The sequence below is a fragment of the Mixophyes fleayi genome, chromosome 5 (assembly GCF_038048845.1).
Source record: "Mixophyes fleayi isolate aMixFle1 chromosome 5, aMixFle1.hap1, whole genome shotgun sequence".
Lineage (NCBI taxonomy): Eukaryota > Metazoa > Chordata > Amphibia > Anura > Limnodynastidae > Mixophyes > Mixophyes fleayi.
Genome location: NC_134406.1, coordinates 271,272,358 through 271,295,567, shown reverse-complemented (window position 1 = coordinate 271,295,567; position 23,210 = coordinate 271,272,358). Strand labels below are relative to the sequence as shown.

Genomic DNA, 23,210 nt, shown 5'->3' with positions numbered 1-23,210 from the left:
GTTGGTGGTTTATTTAACAAATGGGACTTAAAGCCCAAATCTAGCAAGCCGGCTCACCAATTTCTACAGCTGCAAATCCTGGTCATGCGATTTGTTATATTTGTTATATTTTTGCTAAATACCGTCGCTATGTGATTTTATATATTTTTGTCTCTGTGATAACTAAAAAAATAATACTTATCACCCCAAATGGGGGAATTAGTAATTAAATGGCTCCTTTAAAACATTTGGCAGACACGAACACTGCATACTGCATGTGTAACGTCTTCTGCATGGGAAAAGTTCTATTTATAGATATTCTTCGGAGACTAGCACTTTTCTTTGCATTTCTTTCTCCCCCCATCCTGCCTGGGGAACTTTTTTTTTTGTATTTATTTTGCAAAACATCTTATAAGTAAATGATGGGCTTCTATTAAACTTGTAGTTAAACGGAGCATGCAGGCTTGTTGTGTGAAGGCACACGGACTAAAATGCGCCATCCTCTGCTGCACATCATACAATAACACAAGGATGACCGTACAGAGCCAGACTCTGAGGCATTGTGGGTAGAGATGTGTGAACATAACTTTTTCACCTTACTAACCAAAATAGCACTATGCAGACCAGTCTAAACACCGGAATTGTATCTGGATGTAGCACTGTCTTTGTAATTCTTTTGCATGTGCAACTGCTGTGTTCTTAAAGTATTTTTATCACCGCCAAACAGTGGGGGGAGCCATTTTCTGGGCTGAACCAATTTTCAACCATCAGAAACTAGTGACTCTGGGGGAAGAATTTTTTCCCATTTACATCAGTCTCTGTCTTATAATGGACGTTTAAATCAGAAAATTGAAATATCTAGGTATGAGCCAGGAACATAGACTACTTTGTTCAGTGTTACTCCTTCCTTTGCAGCGTCATTAAAAACTAAAGTATTACCCGCCTGCTCTTTTGTAGGCCCCCCATGTCTTTAGGGAGTATCTTTGAGAACAGCTCTCCCGCTTCGCACACCTAGGGGGACATAATGTCACTCATCCAGTGTTTTTAATGCCCCTGCGGTACACCCGTACAGAGCACTGGTCACTGACGTGAAGGTGAAGCGGCCAGTGTTATTCTGGGAGTGTGGCGCATGATTGTGATGTCAGAGCCCTGCGCCTCACACTGAGCCTGAGGAGCAGAAGATGACGTAAGAAGTAGCGAGTGTGAGGGTCCGAGCGTCCAAGTGGAATCTTATACAGGTAAAATATCCAAGACTGCAGTCATTTGAGCTACTGTGACATAGCTTTCCAGTCTTTGTATCAGTCCACCAAACCACACAGTGCATTGGTGCAAAATAAGTCTACCAAGCTATCAGTCACTCTCAGCCTGTTACATGGCAACCTGCTGCAGAGGAGTGACAGAGCGTACGTGTATGTGTGTGTATATATATATATAATGTGTGTGTACTGTATGCTATACTTGCTCTTTAACCCCATTGAAAGGCAATGAACCTCATTTACAAAGCACACTGGAAGCATTATTGTGATATGACATTGCTGTGCCTATATTTCCTACTGAGTGCACCAAACATTAAGCAAGTACAAATTGTGACAAAATAGCTGGAGGTTTGCATAGCAAGGTGCTATTGGGGAACATTAATTAAATTGTACAGTACAATTTTTCACAAAACGGGCATTTTTGCAGATTAATTCTCTGCTGTTCTACTGTTGCGCACTCCTATTTAAATCCACCCATTTTAATGACGAGAAGACCTAGTAAACTCCTGCAAAACTAAGTTTTCTGAGACGTAATTTTATATATATATATATATATATATATATATATATATAGAGCTATTCACTATTCAGCAACTCAAGAGTAATACAGTATCTGACTTTCAATTATACAATTGTAAACAGACAATTTTGCATCCATTCAAATGCAAAATGATACAAACTTCCCCACGATAAGGGACATCTGTGTGCACCAACAATTTAATACATTAGCTGTGCAACAATGCACTTCCTATACCTCTCAAGCAACTTCTCTGAAAAGTGCAACACTGAAATGAATTTTCTAGGTATTCAGTTTTGGCCCTGGGCTGAATTTCTGAATAGGCTTATTTTATATGTGAAATACATTCACAGCTATAAAACAAATGATTACCAGACCACGTTGATAATTTATTTTGTTTATGTAGCTCGTTAAAACTTCAGCCGAAAGTTTACAAACATTGGTAAGTCGTATATATATATATTACTGTCCCATCCTGGTTCACAAACTGTTAACAACAACTATTTGATTCAAATTGCAAGAAATGTGCATGAAACGATGGAGAACATACTCACTTAACAAGATGCTGTCACAAGAAAATATTCACTTCATGGCGTCAATAGGTTTTCCAGCCAAAACCCAGGCCTGAACCGGCTTCATTCAGATGTTAATAAAAAAAATCACAAACAAGCTACAAAAACCGATGTTGGAAATGATAGACAATGTAACGATGAGGCGAGAGGTTTTGTGAGTATTTAAACATCCTGTCAGTGTGAGCTATAATTGCCCTGTCTCCGTACATCCTGCGTGAACAACTTTACATTCTTCCTGTACTGTTGCTGGCAAAAAAAAGTCCTTTGGTTCTTGATTAAAATCCATCCTCCTATTGTTTCCCGTTGTCTTTCCCGAGTCCCATAAAGAGCGTAGTTTACACTGGACGAGATTTGGGGAAACCTTGCACCGTACACACAGCTCGGTGAGTCGGACTCTCAGAGCGATGTCTGGAATCTGATGGATTTTTTCCCCCCCTCGTCTTCTCCTTTGCTGCTTCCTCCTGAGAGTAAACAAGTCAGTAGAGTCTTGTTTCGGGGAGAGAGCAGCTAATGGGAAACATACCACAGGAAAGGAACACGCTACACGTGTCAGTGAGAACTCTGCGGTCTAAGGGCTGAGCTCCCAAAAAAAGCCTTAAAGAAAAACACATGGCTAAGAAAAGAAAAAAAAAAGTCAAGAAAAGTTTTTCTCCTACAGATGGTTAACAGTGATTTGTCTGAGAACAGAGCTGACGACATTGCAATAATGAAAAGTAACAAAAATCTCATTGTTTTTGCAGATATCAACAATCTGAATGTTCTGTGAAAGATATATATATAACTGACGCGCTTTGATGTGAAACGCGTTGTAATTCGGAGGTCTTCTACACCTTCCTCAATTTTATAAATTAAGAGGAAAAAAGAACACATTTCCCTATGTACTATAGTAGACCGTGCCAAGGGATTGTAGATGCTTCATGTGCCAGGGAATGTTGCATGCAGCATTTTTTAACTTTGGAATGATAGAGCAATTACAGCTCTGCAAAAACACATTAAAGAGTTAAGTAAATACACTACCTGATGTGTCAAAGGCTGCGTATTACAGAGCTGAATAATATACTGGAAATAACTGAAGTGCTTATACGTAAGTAAATGTGTGCACCATGCTCTCCTTTAATCCTCTGCAGCAGCTGTGAGGAGGGAGGAGCTTCTCTGTCTGAGCCGGCAGTGGGACTGACAGGCTGACATAAGTGTTCTGCAGAGAAACAAAGTGTAGTCTCATTTGCAAAGCGCACTCATATTGCATCTGGATGGTCCTTCCTGTGTATACTAAAGTCCCCCGCAAAGGTGTGCGCCTAGGTTTGCAGAGAAGCGTAAAATTTGATTTAATTTGATTTACCACTTTATAACCGCGCTTCTCATTAGATAAAACAGCTCTAAAATACTGCTCAGTTTAACCTCATACATGGTTTACATTAATCATGATGGTGAGGAGTTATCTAGACTCTTCTTATTAGATGTCGCACTTTGTGTGTTTGAATCTTTGTGAAATTGGCGTGTGCTCCTCTGCAAAACAAGTTCCATCCCGAGCACCCTCGTCATCCCTCTATCTCATTTCAGTAATCTCCCGACACAAACTGGAATCTCCTTTTTATATGATATAACTATAGGCAGCAGAGCATCTACTCTGTACTTCGCAAGGAATATCCTCACTCCGCCCAACGCCATACCAACTTGTGCGTCATAATTTATGCCCAGTGTGGCTGTTGGATTGATACACATAGGGCCGGTGCTGAACTGACTGAAATTTCAGCTTTTTGTCCTGCAGCAAATCCCATGAGGACAATGTCCTGAAGATGTACAGGGTGGCTTCAGTTGCCTGTAATGGAGCAGTGAGGCTTTATTGTGCTATACTCAGGGTTTCTGTTTTTCAGTATTTAATAAATAAATATATACCATAAAATAACATAAAACTCCCTATAAATTGGTGTCTTGTTGCTATTTAACCTGAAGAGTCACTTTTGACAGCCGATTACAAACTTTTTCGAAATTAGCCACATCTGAAAACATTTGAATAACAGACAATTTTCACTCATCTGACTTGAAAAAGCTATATTTAGATAAACCATCCAAGAATAATATCTGAAACTCCCAGATCAGGACATATTCCATTACAACTAGTGCGAACGACCTTAGGTAAACTTAGGGATTTAGTCCAGGTCGCGCAGAATTAAAACAACTTAAAACACGAGGACTGTTTACAAAGTTGAATGATGTAGAGCGGGTGACTTTGCTTCAGCAAAACTTTTAGAAGCTTAGGCTGACCTTGAATAACCTCTGCTGTCTGCAAATTGTAAATGAAGCGCAGCTTCACTTCTTACCAAATCTCTTGCGCCACCATAGAATAAAAATGGCAGACGTATGGGAACAGCAGAACTTAGGCTGATTGTACGTTTAATGGGCTATATAAGATTCAAAAGAAAGTCAAATTACTAGTCATGGCAGCACGGTGGATAAGTGGTTAGCAGTTCTGCCTTACAGCACTGGGGTCATGAGCTCAATTCCGAATCATGGCTTATCTGTGTGGAGTTTGTATGTTCTCCCCGTGTTTGCGTTGGTTTCCAACGGGTGCTCCGGTTTCCTCCCACACTTCAAAAACATACTAGTTGGTTAATTGGCTGCTATCAAAATTGACCCTAGTCTGTCTGTGTGTGTTAGGGAATTTAGACTGTAAGCCCCAATGGGGCAGGGACTGATGTGAGTGAGTTCTCTGTACAGTGCGGAATTAGTGGCGCTATATAAATAAATGGTGATGATGATGATATATTGTGCGAGGGTCAATCATCGTTTGGTTAGGGGGTGACTTTACAAATATCACTTTCGGCCTGCCTCGATATTGTACAATGCGGTCTAGTTATTTCTATGTACTGATCCTGTGGTTAGATACAGAGAGGTAATATAGTCATCTTGGTGATCTAAGTATTACTAAATAAAGATTTGCAGAAGAGTTTGAATCGATCGATATTAGGAGTTGGACAGAGTGAAGTATTCCTGAAAAGTTTTCTATAATGAAATAATTCATCTACGTTATTTATTGCACTTTAAAATTAATTTACTGCTACAATGTCAGCCAATCAGTGATGTAATTCATTGGTATATTACTGGTCTGTAACACTGCCCTGGGCGGCAGCTGGACGGGGTGATTCACCTCCTTTCTTCCCTTACACAAATTCCACTTTTTTGGGTGTAGTTGTCCATTAAAGGAAGCAGAATTCACTGTGTAGGAGTGAGGCAGGAAAACACTCATAGTCACAGGGCTGTGTAACTGCACGGTAATGTGCCTGTGATTACTGCTGTGTATTCTGTGTTACTATGTAACCAGACACAAGCTGCGCAAGCTGCCTATAGCATATATTAGAGGTATAATGTGTCTGAGTGTCTGTGTGTATATATATATAAATATATATGTGTGTGTGTGTGTGTGTATGTATATATATATATATATATATATATATATATATACACACAAGTTAATCCGTGCATGATACTCATGCATTCTAGTGAAATCAAGCTACTTAAGGTGTTAAAAAGGTTCTTGTCATGCATTTGGGCCTAGCCTCAGGGGAAGAACCCTTTTTTAACGTGGTTTTGTCCACATGTCACCACCTCATCATTCTTCTCCATCACCTCATCCTTCATTTTCATCGCCACATCTATCCAGATGTCTATCCAGACACAGGGATCTCTCTCAGCGGTCCTGAGTATCACACTCCTCTCACTCTGTCACCCCCGGCAACCACCAACCACTCCCCACTGTCACCCCCGGCAACCACCAACCACTCCCCACTGTCACCCCCGGCAACCACCAACCACTCCCAACTGTCACCCCCGGCAACCACCAACCACTCCCACCTGTCACTTCTCCTTCAAGAAATATATACCGTATATACTCGAGTATAAGTCGACCCGAATATAAGCCGAGGCACCTAATTTTACTGGGAAAACTTATTGACTCGAGTATAAGCCTAGGGTGGGAAATGCAGCAGCTACTGGTAAATTTTTTTGCCTACTTTTCCTAGCTCACATAGATGCCAGAGGCAAGATGAGAGACAATGAGATCGGTTGGGCTTCACGAAGTGACATGAGCATACCGGGTTTATGCTTAACTCTTTTACTGCCCAGAGGCAGCCTTATCTATCAGCCTGACGAAATCACCTAGGAAAAAATCTTGATAAAATCAACTGTGCTTTTTTGTGAAACACACTCGGCACTGATAGGATTACAAAGCTTTAAATTAAGTACCAAATAATCACAACCTTATCACAGGGTGAATTTATAGTCACCAGTCCCGGATTGCTGTCTACTGATGCAGTCCTTGGGTCCTTCACTTCTCTGCCAGCGTTGGTATATCCCAGTTAAGTCACAATACATTACCATATGTCACCTAACAGCACTTGGGGCATAGCGATTATTATGTATTGCAAAACCATGATTTCACATATTTTGGATAATATTTAGAAATTACGGATCACTGATTCCTTACCTAACTACTGCTAGCAGTGATATGAAAAGATAAAGAGTACAATTTGCAATTCCGTTTTTAAGTATTTGCATTTCTCTCAGAACAAAATGGACAACCCCTATAGTTTAATACATTTTAGAGAAAAGCAAAACTGTTGCATCAATGTGTTGTAATAATATAAACATAGTCCTGGGAAAATATCTTGACAGAAGTTGACAGAAGTTCAGACATTTTTGGAATAATAGACATGCCAACAGCATGATGCTACCTATCACAGATTATGCCAAAGAGAGCGCATCAAATGTACATAGGACAACATAGCATAATAAGTTAAACCTCTATGGTGTATATTTCTGCTGCCTTCTTGTACATGAGAGTTACTTACTTTACTTACCTTGTAGATGTGAGGATCTGCAATCGGCACACAAGGCACACAAACGTAGTAGATTCAGTTTTTTACTTACCCCCGCAGTGGAACGCATGCTGACAGGAAGTTCGGCTTTTGCATTCTAAATACACAACTTCCTGTCAGTGGAACGCACATGCGTTCCACTGCGGAAGTTAACAGCTCAGGAACAGGAGACCAGGTAACTTCACCCGTGTATAAGCCGAGAGGCCCTTTTCAGCATACAAAAATGTGCTGAAAAACTCGGCTTATACACGAGTATATACGGTATATTTTTTTTTAAAATCTTTATAAACACTTTTAACAATTAACAAATTAAATTAACAAATTAAAAACATCTTAGTATACCAAATTTCAGCCCTTTCTGATTTTTTTTCCCCACACACACTAAGAATTTAGTAGGTCAGTGTATAACTCCGCCCAGCAGGTGGCGCTGCAGCTTGGTTTTATTTTTTACACACACACACAGACAGACTAACACACGCCACTAAGCATTTATATTATAGATATATATATATATATATATATATATATACATACAAACAGAAATTGTACTGTACGTCTGTCAATATTGCAAAACAGGATTTTCCAGAAGCAATAAAATCCTAAATCCAAGCTTTAAAGCTTGGGATCATCCCTAAATACTAGGAAGAGTTGGTGACTATGTCCATACAATCTATACAGCAACTAGAGAGGATGATTGTCCCACGGTTCTGCTAGAGAAACAATTTGCAATATTAGGATAATAGTTCTTTTTTTTGTTTTTTTATACTGATTCCCCAATGTTTTATTACTGATTCAAACAAAAAATTATTTATTTTAAGATCGTGTTTCAAAATTAGAAAATGACAGTAATCTGAAGTGTTGTCCCCACCAAAAAATCAGGCCTCAAGCGAAGGTGAACAACCACAGTTCAAATATCCAGGACCACACCAAGTTGCACGATGACGCAATAGATTTACATGTTGTTTAGAATGGGAGGAAGCTTTAGATTTTGTTTTTCATTTGTAATTAAACACTAGCGGAGAAGCAACACTGCATGATCCTACATGGCACAATATTATTATATGATTATAACACATTAAAAACATCTGTCCGAACATTATACCATTATATATAACACTGACATTTAATCTACGTTTAGCACCAGTTCATGAAGTTTTCTGCCAATTTACAAATGTTACAGACAGACTCTTGTCTTTGATATCAGTAACATACAAATCTGAGATTACTATGAACAGTTGCAGAACAGGGGGGGAAACGTTGAGTTACGTGATCCTCATTATTGGAGACCTGAATTGATTTTAGATCTGTTTTTCAGCCACGATACAATATAGATTCTGAAATGTTACATTGTTATACACAAGAGTATAGAGCTATACACATAAGTACAACGTTATGTGTGATATAAGCTATTGGTCAGCAAACCCCTGGTTTATTTATTACATAGGTGAGGACCATTTGATGATGTTTGAAGAGGAGAAGATCTCAAAACCAAATACAGGGGCGTAAATCAAAATGTAGCACAATTGTGGCGGGACCCTCTGTGTACACCAGTCATTCCCACTACAATATTTTACTTGCATCTTTATCCCATTCCTTCTTCCCTTCCTGTGTCCATCATACATCATATCATTGAGCATCTGTTTTGTAATTATTAATGGTGAACCTGTTCTCCGTTGGGACAGTGGTTGCCCTGTGTCTGCCACATACCAGGGGGCATCTCACACACTAACCCCAAATTGGGGGATTTGCAGGGATGGGTCCCCTGAGCTTTGGGATTGGTTCCTTGTCAGTGGGCATCACATGGGGGCAGGTTTCACACCTCTGCAGACAGAAAGTTGCCCCAGTTCCGGTGACTTGGAAATCTCTGTATTACTGGTTTTATGTTGGCTATGTGATAAGAGAGGAAGTTTTAGGAATATTTACCCCAGTCATCTGCATGGAGCCAGGGCCGGATTAAGGGAATGGGCTAAGGGGGCCTCCATTCCCCCGTGAGGGGCCGCCCCCGTGATCCGAGCTGCCCGCCCCCCCCCCCCCCGCACTTATCTCCTTCCCCGGCGCGCTGAGTGCTCTTTACTGAGGAGATCTCGTGAGAGTGAGACTCACGAGATCTCCTCAGTAAGGAGACTACAGCGCGCTGGGGAAGGACCGCAGTGAAAGGCTCAGCAGCACTGATTGCGCCGGGGGCGCCCCCGCCCCGATCGATCAATACTGCTGCTGAGCACTTTCAAGGGCCCCCTGGATGCCATAGGCCCCTGGGCTTTAGCCCAGTTAGCCCTATGGTTAATCCGGCCCTGCATGGAGCACAGACTGGTCTTCTCATTATTTCGCAGAGTACCTGTAGATTTGGGCTGTAAATGACCACTAGATCTTGAGTTTTCCGAAACGTTAATCCTCGGTGTGCAGAATGATTGTCTAACGTGAGTATCCATTGTTTTAAGGCTGCACCCTGTTGATAAAGTCTGTTCTAGGGTCCACTAGATGTTTGTCTCCCATCTGTAGCAGCAGAAACCACCGAGTATAGAACAAACTATGTAAATACTGGTTAATAATAATAAATATCATAGAGCACATATAAGCTCAGACAGCGCTGGAGATAAGATTGTGACATGTAATCCATCCACTAACTCTTCCTTCAGATACCACGCCGGCATTTATCTTACTAGAGCGAACTACGCACACATACCGACTCCAGTAAGAGATTAAACAGAACTGGAAAATAGGAGATAAAATCCACAATATAGATGTCTTCCATATTAGACTGTAATGAGTCAACCTAAATGGGTTAGTTATGCACTGAATGAGTCAGACGTCTGGGTTATACTGAGACACTAGAGACGATTTAAGACAAATATTCTGAAACCAAGGAATAGTGTGCATTAGTCCATCTTAGAGTGGAGTATATGGTGCTGTACTCAGGTTTACCTTTCCTTGAAAGCTAGAATAGCTAACTGAGAAATGTGCTACTCACTACACACTGCCATATTTCTGACAGAGCTTGTTTCCCATCACTAGTTACTAAGTTCATTAATAAACTATGCTCTCAGCAGCAGTGTGTAATACAACTGATTCCTCTTTACGTTTTTGTTTTTATTCCTTTCATCTGTTTACATGTTATTTTTTCTTTGTAAGAGTAAAGTTAGTGGTACGAGCTGCAGTATCACAGCCGTTTTTATTTGGCCCGAAATCACAGTGAGCGCAGCTGAAAATCCAGGCAATGCCCGCTAATAATCTGATCGAAACGGATTGTGTCATTATCGAGTATTCTGGTAAATACGGGTCTTTCATCTGCGCCACTCTCAACTCCAAGGGCTAGATTTACTAAGCTGCGGGTTTGAAAAAGTGGGGATGTTGCCTATGGCAACCAATCAGATTCTAGCTTTCATTTATTTAGTACCTTCTACAAAATGACAGCTATAATCTGATTGGTTGCTACAGGCAACATCCCCACTTTTTCAAACCCGCAGCTTAGTAAATCTAGCCCCAAGACTTCTCCCATGTCCCCTCCCAGCTATGAAATACAACTTTATGACCATGCAGACTTTCTTCCACCACTAACGTTTTAAATGCCCCCCTCCACCTGTTCACTAATGTCTGCAATCTCCCACCTAATTCCATTCTCACTTGCCCACAGGGGCACCAAGAGATTCTAGTTATCATTTATTTAGTACATTCTACAAAATGACAGCTATCTGATTGGTTGCTATAGGCAACATCTTTATTACCCCTCACTATTAATTAGCCCAATAATAAGGGAGCGGCTGTGCACATTTATCTATAATAATAATGGGGGGCCCCAAGGATTTGCTTTCCTGGGTCCCAGAATTCCTCTTGGTTGCCCTGCTTGCCCAGCCTGTCTCTGCTCACATCCTGGCTGTGTTACCCCTCTTGTCCCCCGTTTAGATTGTAAGCTCTTACGGTAAAGGCAGTCTTGATATCTGCTCTTACCTCGTCCACCAGACCTTGTGTTATGCCCCTTGTAAGTTGTGTACTATGATTTATGCCTGTTTTGTGCCTTGCCCATCATGTCTTACACAGTGTGCTTCATTTTGTGGTATTACTGCATTTATGCTTCTTAATTGTTCTGCATTTTACCATTGCTTGTTATGTATTTTACCTGTAGGACCCCTATGTCTTTGCACTATACTCTATTTCCCCACTGTACAGCGATGTGAAGTGTTGTGGCATCTTATAACTAAACAATAATAAAATATTGTGGGAGTGATCTGACTCCTCAGCATGAGAGACCAAAAAGCTGCGTCTCATCTGCTGTGACCACCCAGCCATGGTGCTGCTAAATGGGACTTTGATCCTGTCGCCTGACACTCAGACAAGCGCAGGATGCGATCAGACTTGTTGGGTTTGTTTCTTATTTCCTAATATGACATTGAATAGTGTAAACTGTAACTTATATGCTAAAGCGAATTATATGAAGATTTCCGAGGGATTTATCATTCAAAGTCATGCACATATCTGTGAGCAATTTATTGTAGGGAGTTTAGTGACTTCTTACATCCTATAGCTGTCACTGTTGCTACTTACCAAGTTCTCTGCACCAACCAAACATTTTTATATCCTATGATCCTCAGCATAATCTATAATATAAATGTCTAGTGGCGTGTGTTAGTCTGTGTGTGTGTGTGTGTGTGTGTGTGTGTGTGTGTGTGTGTGTGTGTGTGTGTGTGTGTGTGTGTAAAAAAATAAAACCAAGCTGCAGCGCCACCTGCTGGGCGGAGTTATACACTGACCTACTAAATTCTTAGTGTGTGTGGAAAAAAAAATTCAGAAAGGGCTGAAATTTGGTATACTAAGATGTTTTTAATTTGTTAATTTAATTTGTTAATTGTTAAAAGTGTTTATAAAGATTTAAAAAAATATATATATATTTCTTGAAGGAGAAGTGACAGTTGGGAGTGGTTGGTGGTTGCCGGGGGTGACAATGGGGAGTGGTTGGTGGTTGCCGGGGGTGACAGTGGGGAGTGGTTGGTGGTTGAGGCCTGTGCTATGGCCCAAATACATGACAAGAACCTTTTTAACACCTTAAGTAGCTTGATTTGACTAGAATGCATGAGTATCATGCACGGGTTAACTTGTAAAATATATAAACATAACTATAATAATCTCTATGGGTATAAAATTAAATAAAAAGGAATAACTGGCTACAGAAGTGGAAATACAATAATGAATTACCTTAAGGCTGCGCTGCCATTTTTCCAACCATGGCCCCTCTCACTTGCTGGTACCCCATGGGATGTTTTTAACAGGGCGCCTCTGTTCCCCACACCAGCACCATGGACGAAACCCGGGTGGGGGGGTATATGAGAAGAAAGACCAATCGCGAGTCGCAATCCAGATATTGTGTCTCGTCCACCCGCTACGTAGCCATTTAAATATGGTTAACAAAATGAATCTGCTGGTTTTGTATTACAGAACCACCAGAGTCCTGCGCAGTTGTGGGATTCGTGTTTTACGTTACACACATGGACTTTCGTCCTTCTCTACATGAGGTTCTTCATTTTTAATCTCTTTGTATATATATAACTCATGTGCTGAATTGTAATTTCCAGTGACGGGAGTTTGATCTATTCGTTGAAAACAGCTTTGTCAACATTGAGAGATTGGGGCGACCTGTGTGACCGAGCCTGGCTTGTTTACCAGACCCTATGGGGAGGGGTGGGGGGACTACAGTTCCCTTCATCTCATATCCTGCTATCTAGGTCACAGGACCACTGCTCAGGCCTTCCTGTCTGGGGGTCAGGGAGAGGGAGGTAAAGACATATATGATTAATGAGTCCACTTTCCTCTCTATAGAGAACAACCCCCCCCCCCCCCTTCCCCGAGCCCGCTGATACAATGTTGCCCAATTGTATCTTTTAATAGCACTGTGCACTGTGTGAGGTTCTATGGGAAGACACTGGATACAAATGATCATACGACACAGCTTAGTACCACACGTGATGTTATCCCTATAAATGTACATATCAGGCACTAAAGTGGGAAAATGAAGTAGAAAGTAGATTTGGTTCCATAAAACAGGCCGTAGGGTGGTGAGCTCCGAAACGTAGATAAAAGTGGGAATTGGCTGTGTGCCGATAAACATTCAGAAACTTGGACCAATCACAAACTATTATACGTACTTATACTCAAGGACAGCTAATGGGACTGGAGCTGCAACATATTTATCACAGAGATGTAATACGATGTTATGACGGTTACAACTGTAATCAGACTTCTGTCTGCGCCTGTTCTTTCATATAAAACATTTACCCTACATGGTCTGATCACTGGCACGGCCGTAACCAGAGTTACAGCTGCCCTAAGTATCATTAGTAAACAAATATTAAATTACTTGTGCCCATTTCTCCAACACCCACTTCTCACATGGAAGTATAGGTGCTGATAATGGGCAAATAGCAAAAGAAATTGAAAGAGAGAGAAAAAAAGTAAATAAACTTGAAATATAGTTAAATCATGCTGACCCCTGATGTCCTACCAGTGGCGGATCCAGGGAGGGGGGGATCGGGGCAATCGCCCCCCCCTAGCAGGGGCTTGCTGCCGGCAGCTGCACACTATGTGCAGGTCCGCTCGGCAGTGGCAGGCAGGGACAATGTGTTTCAAACACAATCAGAGCAGCCAGGCAGCACATTGTCACTGCCGAGCGGACCTGCACATACTGTGCAGCCGCCGGCAGCCTTAAAAGGCAGAAAAGGGCGGGGCCTAAATCGCCCCCCCTAAATCGCCCGGGGTAGAAAATCTTTCTAGATCCGCCCCTGTGTCCTACACGTGTGACCTCTGATGCCCTGCATGTGTGACCTCTGATGCACTACACGTATGACCTCTGATGCCCTGCACATGTGACCTCTGATGCCCTGCACGTGTGACCTCTGATGCCCTGCATGTGTGACCTCTGATGCCCTGCACATGTGACCTCTGATGCCCTGCACGTGTGACCTCTGATGCACTACACGTGTGACCTCTAATGCCCTGCACGTGTGACCTCTGATGCACTACACGTGTGACCTCTGATGCCCTGCACGTGTGACCTCTGATGCACTACATGTGTGACCTATGATGACCTGCACATGTGACCTCTAATGCCCTACACGTGTGATCTCTGATGCCTTACATGTGTGACCTCTGATACACTAGATGTGTGACTTCTAATGCCCTACCTGTGTGATCTCTGATGCCCTGCACATGTGACCTCTAATGCCCTACACGTGTGATCTCTGATGCCCTACACATGTGACCTCTGATGCCCTACACATGTGACCTCTGATGCCCTACACGTGTGACCTCTGATGCCCTGCATGTGTGACCTCTGATGCCCTGCACATGTGACCTCTGATGCCCTGCACGTGTGACCTCTGATGCACTACACGTGTGACCTCTGATGCCCTGCATGTGTGACCTCTGATGCACTACACGTGTGATCTCTGATGCCTTACATGTGTGACCTCTGATACACTAGATGTGTGACTTCTAATGCCCTACATGTGTGATCTCTGATGCCCTGCACATGTGACCTCTAATGCCCTACACGTGTGATCTCTGATGCCTTACATGTGTGACCTCTGATACACTAGATGTGTGACCTCTAATGCCCTGCATGTGTGACCTCTGATGCCCGACACATGTGACCTCTGACGCCCTACACGTGTTACCTCTGATACACTAGACGTGTGACCTCTGATGCCATACACGTGTGACCTCTGATACACTAGACGTGTGACCTCTGATGTCCTACAATTGTGACCTCTGATACACTAGATGTGTGACCTCTGATGCCCTGCACGTGTGACCTCTGATGCCCTTCACGTGTGACTTCTGATGCCCTGCACGTGTGACCTCTGATACACTACACGTGTGACCTATGTTGACCTGCACATGTGACCTCTGATACACTACACGTGTGACCTCTGATACACTAGACGTGTGACCTCTGATGCCCTACACGTGTGATCTCTGATGCCCTACACATGTGACCTCTGATGCCCTACACATGTGACCTCTGATGCACTACATGTGTGACCTATGATGACCTGCACATGTGACCTCTAATGCCCTACACGTGTGATCTCTGATGCCCTACACATGTGACCTCTGATGCCCTACACATGTGACCTCTGATGCCCTACACGTGTGACCTCTGATGCCCTGCATGTGTGACCTCTGATGCCCTGCACATGTGACCTCTGATGCCCTGCACGTGTGACCTCTGATGCACTACACGTGTGACCTCTGATGCCCTGCATGTGTGACCTCTGATGCACTACACGTGTGATCTCTGATGCCTTACATGTGTGACCTCTGATACACTAGATGTGTGACTTCTAATGCCCTACATGTGTGATCTCTGATGCCCTGCACATGTGACCTCTAATGCCCTACACGTGTGATCTCTCATGCCTTACATGTGTGACCTCTGATACACTAGATGTGTGACCTCTAATGCCCTGCATGTGTGACCTCTGATGCCCGACACATGTGACCTCTGACGCCCTACACGTGTTACCTCTGATACACTAGACGTGTGACCTCTGATGCCATACACGTGTGACCTCTGATACACTAGACGTGTGACCTCTGATGTCCTACAATTGTGACCTCTGATACACTAGACATGTGACCTCTGGTACACTAGATGTGTGACCTCTGATGCCCTGCACGTGTGACCTCTGATGCCCTTCACGTGTGACTTCTGATGCCCTGCACGTGTGACCTCTGATACACTAGACGTGTGACCTCCGATGCCCTACACGTGTGACCTCTGATACACTACACGTGTGACCTATGTTGACCTGCACATGTGACCTCTGATACACTACACGTGTGACCTCTGATACACTAGACGTGTGACCTCTGATGCCCTACACGTGTGACCTCTGATGCCCTATTTGTGTGACCTCTGATACACTAGACGAGTGACCTCTGATGCCCTGCACGTGTGACCTCTGATGCCCTGCACATGTGACCTCTGATGCCCTACACATGTGACCTCTGATACACTAGACGTGTGACCTCTGATGCCCTACACGTGTGACCTCTGATACACTAGACGTGTGACCTCTGATACACTACACGTGTGACCTCTGATGCCCTGCACGTGTGACCTCTGATACACTAGACGTGTGACCTCTGATGCCCTACACATGTTACCTCTGATGCACTACACGTGTGACCTCTGATACACTAGACGTGTGACCTCTGATGCCCTACACATGTTACCTCTGATGCACTACACGTGTGACCTCTGATACACTAGACGTGTGACCTCTGATGACCTGCACGTGTGACCCCTGATGCCCTACACTTGTGACCTCTGATGACCTGCACGTGTGACCTCTGATGCACTAGACGTGTGATCTCTGATGACCTGTACATGTGATCTCTGATGACCTACACGTGTGGGTACATGGTCTGATCACTGAGCTCCTCATGTAATAAATATTAGTATACACAGCATATACTGAAAACTGCATTCAGCAGTTTGCAAATCACAGAAAATAGTTCTCTTACTAAATCACTAACATCCAGCAGGACATTAACCAGATTTTCCACGGACTAAAACTTGTTGAACCAGAGATTGCTGCAGGGAATCGGGAAAGTCGGCAAACTATAGATAAGAGGAACCATCAGTCCTAGGACTGCGCTGGCACACAGCAGTATTACTGGTGGTGGAGAGGGCCCTGTTCACGAAAGCTCACAATCTAATGGTCAGTGGAGGTGATTGCTACATCGAGGTGCTGCCCAGAATCCCCTTCGGCGGGATGACTGCGCCTGGATTTTGTGCGTAGGTCTGTGGATGGTGCTGTTTGCGGAGGACCAGAAAACTGCATTGGCTAATGGGAGAAGTTGGCCGGCTGTTGGCTAGTACAGAATAGGTGCAATGTTATGCTTGGCCCTTGGCTACTACAGAATAGGTGCAATGTTACACCTGGCCCTTGGCTAGGACAGAATAGGTGCAACGTTACGCCTGGCCCTTGGCTACTACAGAATAGATGCAATGTTACACCTGGCCCTTGGCTAGGACAGAATAGGTGCAATGTTACGCCTGGCCCTTGGCTAGGACAGAATAGGTGCAATGTTACGCCTGGCCCTTGGCTAGTACAGAATAGGTGCAATGTTACACCTGGCCCTTGGCTAGGACAGAATAGGTGCAATGTTACGCCTAGCCCTTGGCTAGGACAGAATAGGTGCAATGTTACACCTGGCCCTTGGCTAGGACAGAATAGATGCAATGTTACGCCTGGCCCTTTGCTAGGACAGAATAGGTGCAATGTTACGCCTGGCCCTTGGCTACTACAGAATAGATGCAATGTTACACCTGGCCCTTGGCTAGGACAGAATAGGTGCAATGTTACACCTGGCCCTTGGCTAGGACAGAATAGGTGCAATGTTACGCCTGGCCCTTGGCTAGGACAGAATAGATGCAATGTTACGCCTGGCCCTTTGCTAGGACAGAATAGGTGCAATGTTACGCCTGGCCCTTGGCTACTACAGAATAGATGCAATGTTACACCTGGCCCTTGGCTAGTACAGAATAGGTGCAATGTTACACCTGGCCCTTGGCTAGGACAGAATAGGTGCAATGTTACGCCTGGCCCTTGGCTAGGACAGAATAGGTGCAATGTTACGCTGGCCCTTGGCTAGGACAGAATAGGTGCAATGTTACGCCTGGCCCTTGGCTAGGACAGAATAGGTGCAATGTTACGCCTGGCCCTTGGCTTGGACAGAATAGGTGCAATGTTACGCCTGGCCCTTGGCTAGGACAGAATAGGTGCAATGTTACACCTGGCCCTTGGCTAGGACAGAATAGGTGCAATGTTACGCCTGGCCCTTGGCTAGGACAGAATAGGTGCAATGTTACACCTGGCCCTTGGCTAGGACAGAATAGGTGCAATGTTACGCCTGGCCCTTGGCTAATACAGAATAAATGCAATGTTACACCTGGCCCTTGGCTAGGACAGAATAGGTGCAATGTTACGCCTGGCCCTTGGCTAGGACAGAATAGGTGCAATGTTACGCCTGGCCCTTGGCTTGGACAGAATAGGTGCAATGTTACGCTGGCCCTTGGCTAGGACAGAATAGGTGCAATGTTACGCTGGCCCTTGGCTAGGACAGAATAGGTGCAATGTTACGCTGGCCCTTGGCTAGGACAGAATAGGTGCAATGTTACGCTGGCCCTTGGCTAGGACAGAATAGGTGCAATGTTACGCTGGCCCTTGGCTAGGACAGAATAGGTGCAATGTTACGCTGGCCCTTGGCTAGGACAGAATAGGTGCAATGTTACGCTGGCCCTTGGCTAGGACAGAATAGGTGCAATGTTACGCCTGGCCCTTGGCTAGTACAGAATAGGTGCAATGTTACACCTGGCCCTTGGCTAGGACAGAATAGGTGCAATGTTACGCCTGGCCCTTGGCTTGGACAGAATAGGTGCAATGTTACGCTGGCCCTTGGCTAGGACAGAATAGGTGCAATGTTACGCCTGGCCCTTGGCTTGGACAGAATAGGTGCAATGTTACGCTGGCCCTTGGCTAGGACAGAATAGGTGCAATGTTACGCCTGGCCCTTGGCTAGGACAGAATAGGTGCAATGTTACGCCTGGCCCTTGGCTAGGACAGAATAGGTGCAATGTTACGCCTGGCCCTTGGCTAGGACAGAATAGGTGCAATGTTACGCCTGGCCCTTGGCTAGGACAGAATAGGTGCAATGTTACGCCTGGCCCTTGGCTAGGACAGAATAAGTGCAATGTTACGCCTGGCCCTTGGCTAGGACAGAATAGGTGCAATGTTACGCCTGGCCCTTGGCTAGGACAGAATAGGTGCAATGTTACGCCTGACCCTTGGCTAGGACAGAATAGGTGCAATGTTACGCCTGGCGTAATGAGGAACAGCACAAAAACAAGTTTACAATTTGCAGAGGACAATGACTGTAATGAGATAAGCGGTGATGGACACAGCCATTTATACTCCATAAAAGGACTTGGACTTTGCACTAGATCAGAGCAGTGATTGGGTCTTGTGTTACATCCTTAATATAATACAATTCCCTCCTTCCAGGGGAACGTCAGCTCATTTCTAGACCCACTTTATGTAATGTAACACCAGCTTCATACAGACATAAGCGACACATGTAATAGTCCTGATGTCCTCTCACTCTCATCATCAATATAAGACACAAATCAGACTAACCCCAGTAGTATGTTAGTAGTATATTAGCAGGAACAGGGCAGGTTTAGATAATGAAAGGGGTGGCAGTAAAGTTGCAGGAGGGTGGACTATGATGTGACATTTACAGTTTTGTACAGTGTGACGTCTGTCTCTCCACACACCCAGGTACAGGTATAACTTATAGGGTCACTGTACTGGTCCATTCACAGAGCAGACTGTTCCCTCATCAGATAAACTGATATCAGATGTTTTTCTTATCTTCTTAGTTCATTTTTATTGTAAATGGAAGGTAAAAAGTTGCATCCGTGCTGTGCAGATCACCTTGGTCTTGGCTGCCCGTATATACAGCCGACAATGCCACATGGTAAACCCAGAAGCGTCAGATCTGGAGGGAGAACATGGCAAGTCCCAATGTCCATCAATGTCAGTGATGTAAGTACCCACGTGGCTGCTGTGTGTGGTTCTGATGGGCAAGTGATGTTAGTATGCCGCTCTCCTCAGAGTACAGTCAGAGTAGATGGCCCATCTGGCATATACTGTAGGCCAGTTTGACCCTTGTGGGGCAGTTTATACAGTAGAATGTTTCTTTTCTAGCCCCCAGATAGTAATACAGACTAAAGTGGGGCAGCACGGTGGCTCAGTGGTTAGCACTTCTGCCCCACAGCACTGGGGTCCTGAGTTCAATTCCGACCATGGCCGTATCTGTGTGGAGTTTGTATGTTCTCCCCGTGTTTGCGTGGGTTTCCTCCGGGTGCTCCGGTTTCCACCCACACTCGAAAAACATACTAGTAGGTTAATTGACTGCTATCAAAATTGACCCTAGTCTGTGAGTGTGTGTATGTTAGGGATTAGACTGTAAGCTCCAATGAGACAGGGACTGATGTGAATGAGTTCTCTGTACAGCGCTGCGGAATCAGTGGCGCTATATAAATAAATGTTGATGATGATGAAGTTGGGTGATTGGGCAGACTTGGAGGTGTATCTTTGCAGTGTGCGGGGTGGCAGATACGTCTCCTACTGCAAAAGGGTCATTTTTCCATCTGAACTGGAGGTAAATTATGACAAGTAGAAAACAATTAGGAAAGGGGAGCAGACTACGGTGTCTGAAACGGTTCATATGAGACTGTATTGTGGTCCTTAAATATGGAATGCGGCATCCTCTTGTTTAGCAGACACCTGATCAATCTCTGTGATGGCCAATCACATCAGTTATACCAACATGACGATGGCGGCAGAGAATACCTTACAGCAGAAGCCAGTGTTCTAATGTTAGTTATTAATAAAGAAAAAATTTCACTCCCTCTCTGCAAGGGGTAGGCGGAGAAGGTTTATGGTTTAACCCTTTGTGATGCAAATTCCAGTGGATTACCTTTTCCCCTCTGACAGCGAGAGGTTAAGTAGTATTTGTCTGCCTCTGATCAGTCCAGGGGGGAGTCTGGTAATAATTATGCCAGAGCTGCTGGCATTTCATGTCTTTCAGTCACATGCAGCAAAACACAGTCAGCTCTATGCTCCATTCCCAACACTGGGAAACTTAAATATCGGGAACAACGGGACGGATCACTTAACCCCTTCCACGCTGCACAGCTTCCGCTGGCAGCAAATGAGCTGAATAACCATTTTCCAGTCATATGTTTTCTTCCCTCTCCGTCGTTCTTAATCACATAAATGATGACTGGTTGGAGAGGAAGGGAACAGTCAGTCTGACATCATCTGTGGGGGATAAAGGTGCATTAACACTTTGTTGTCCCTGTCTATAACCCAGGCATTAACCTGTTCATCTCTGTCAGGAGTATGGTTGGATTACAGGAGTGCGCTATGTTTCTTGCTCCATGTTATTTTCTCTAGCGCATATGATTCAGAGTGAGACGTGCGCCATTTGCGTAGCGTCTGTTTGCGGTTTTGCACTCTGTACATGTTCAGACAGTGAACGTACGTAACTGTGGTTATTCAGACCTGCAACTGATTGCCACTTTATTACAAACTTGCCAACTCTCCCGGAAAGTCCGGGAGACTCCCGAAATTCGGGTCAGTCTCCAGGGGTCCCGCGAGAGCTGGTATTTCTCCCGCATCCCGGAATTCCCTTGTTAAAATGACGCGATTCTCAAAATGATGCAATCAGGGACGCCCTCCCCTCCCGCCCATTAGTCACGCCCCTCTCCCGGACGTCGCCAACTGAAAGTAGGCAAGTATACTTTATTACGCTTGAAGAGGGGTGAGGGGGAGGGAAGTGGTGATGTACAGTAAGGGCATGTTTGAACCATTGCATTCTGATTCCGGGTGGCCAGGCTCAGGTGTAAATAGCAGATGACAACGATGATGATGAATATCCAAACCAGCGAACCGCTTGTAATTAGAGGTTTGCAAATGATTTGCAGACGCTTATTGAGACTTTAGTAGTCGCTCGCCCCTAGATTAGGATTTGCTGAATGCGTTGTTGGAAACTTCAAAACAATTTTTGTTTGTATGCACGTTGGGAAGTTGTTCCTGCTGTATTAGCTGGTCTATATAGGAGTACACAATGCTATTTAGGAATTGCGTTGGTAGCATATAAAATAAAAGTTTTTTTGTACATGTTCTCAAGTTGGATGTAAGTGTCTGAGAGGGAAGTCTGTGGTCAGCTGGACGCATCTGCTGCTCGTTCACACCACAGCCTCGTACTGTTGGGATCATGAGTTCGATTCCTGACCATAGACTTATCTGTGTGGAGTTTGTTTGTCTTATGTGGGTTTGCTCTGGTTTTCGCCCACACTTGAAAAAAAAAAGTATGGGTGGGGTAATTGGCTGCTGGCAAAATCCACCTTAGGGTGAGTATTTGTCTGTGTTAGGGAATTTAGACTGTAAGCTCCAATGGTGCAGGGACTGATGTAAATGACAAATTTTCTCTGTACGGCGCTGCAGTATTGGTGGCGCTATATAAATAATTGATGGTTTTCAACTCTCAATACGATGTACTTGCCTCGTTTGCAAACGTAAGTTACACTTACACTAGCCTTCCACTCTGAACCTGGCCCATTGTGTTCATATAGACATTTGCCATATATATATATATATACTGATAGGTTAATTGGCTGCTAACAAATTGACCTTAGTCTGTGTGTCTGTCTGTGTCTGTGTCTGTGTGTTAGATAATTTAGACTGTAAGCCCCAATGGGGCAGGGACTGATGTGAGTGAGTTCTCTGTACAGCACTGCGGTATTGGTGGCGCTATATAAATAAATGGTGGTAATAATTATATATATATATATATATATATATATATATATATATATATTTATTAAAATGTCACTTTATCGCTGCAATTTAGTCTGGGGCGGCTGTGCGATCCTCAGTTGCGCCTGCGATACTGTCCCAGAGCAGTCAGGGGTACAGGGGTATCCCGTCTCTTCCCTGGTCTGGTCTCTGCCAGTAACCACATGCGTGAGTCTGATCATTTTTCTTTAGATTTAAATACAGGTAAATGGGGAGAGACGTCATTGGAGATCAGTGCAGCTACACCTCAAATGCATAATAAATACGTGGCCAATCAATTAGTGTTGTAACATTTTAGTCTGCTCTGGATTAGTATAAGCACTTACAGTATACACAGTACTCATTACACATCCACTGAACCTAAATGTACACTGTATGTAACAGTTTCCATACCTTGGCAGAACTATTTGACATTGTGTTTACATTTTTGTTCAGCTGAGTGCAGGCTGTTCTCTGTTATCAGTCATTGTCTACACAAGCAGTAAATGGATGTTAACTGCAGTGATAGGAAGCGCTCGATCTCCTCTCATAATCATAATTTAGGAAAAACCAAACAGGTGTTTTCCTCTTGCCAGCAATAATGCTGCTGT

General features: G+C 43.9%; 1 protein-coding gene across 3 annotated transcripts in view; it reads right to left on the bottom strand.

Annotated features, from left to right (window-relative positions):
• GJC2 (gap junction protein gamma 2) overlaps nucleotides 1-23,210 on the bottom strand; it is a 79,175-nt gene that overhangs the window by 12,382 nt on the left and 43,583 nt on the right. The window contains exon 1 of one of the 3 annotated variants that reach the window (XM_075214130.1): nucleotides 2,307-2,804. The exons of the other annotated variants lie outside the window; for them this stretch is intronic. The gene's annotated coding sequence lies outside the window, so the exon portion shown is untranslated. Of the gene's footprint in view, nucleotides 1-2,306; nucleotides 2,805-23,210 lie in introns of those variants that run through there. 3 annotated transcript variants of the gene reach the window in all.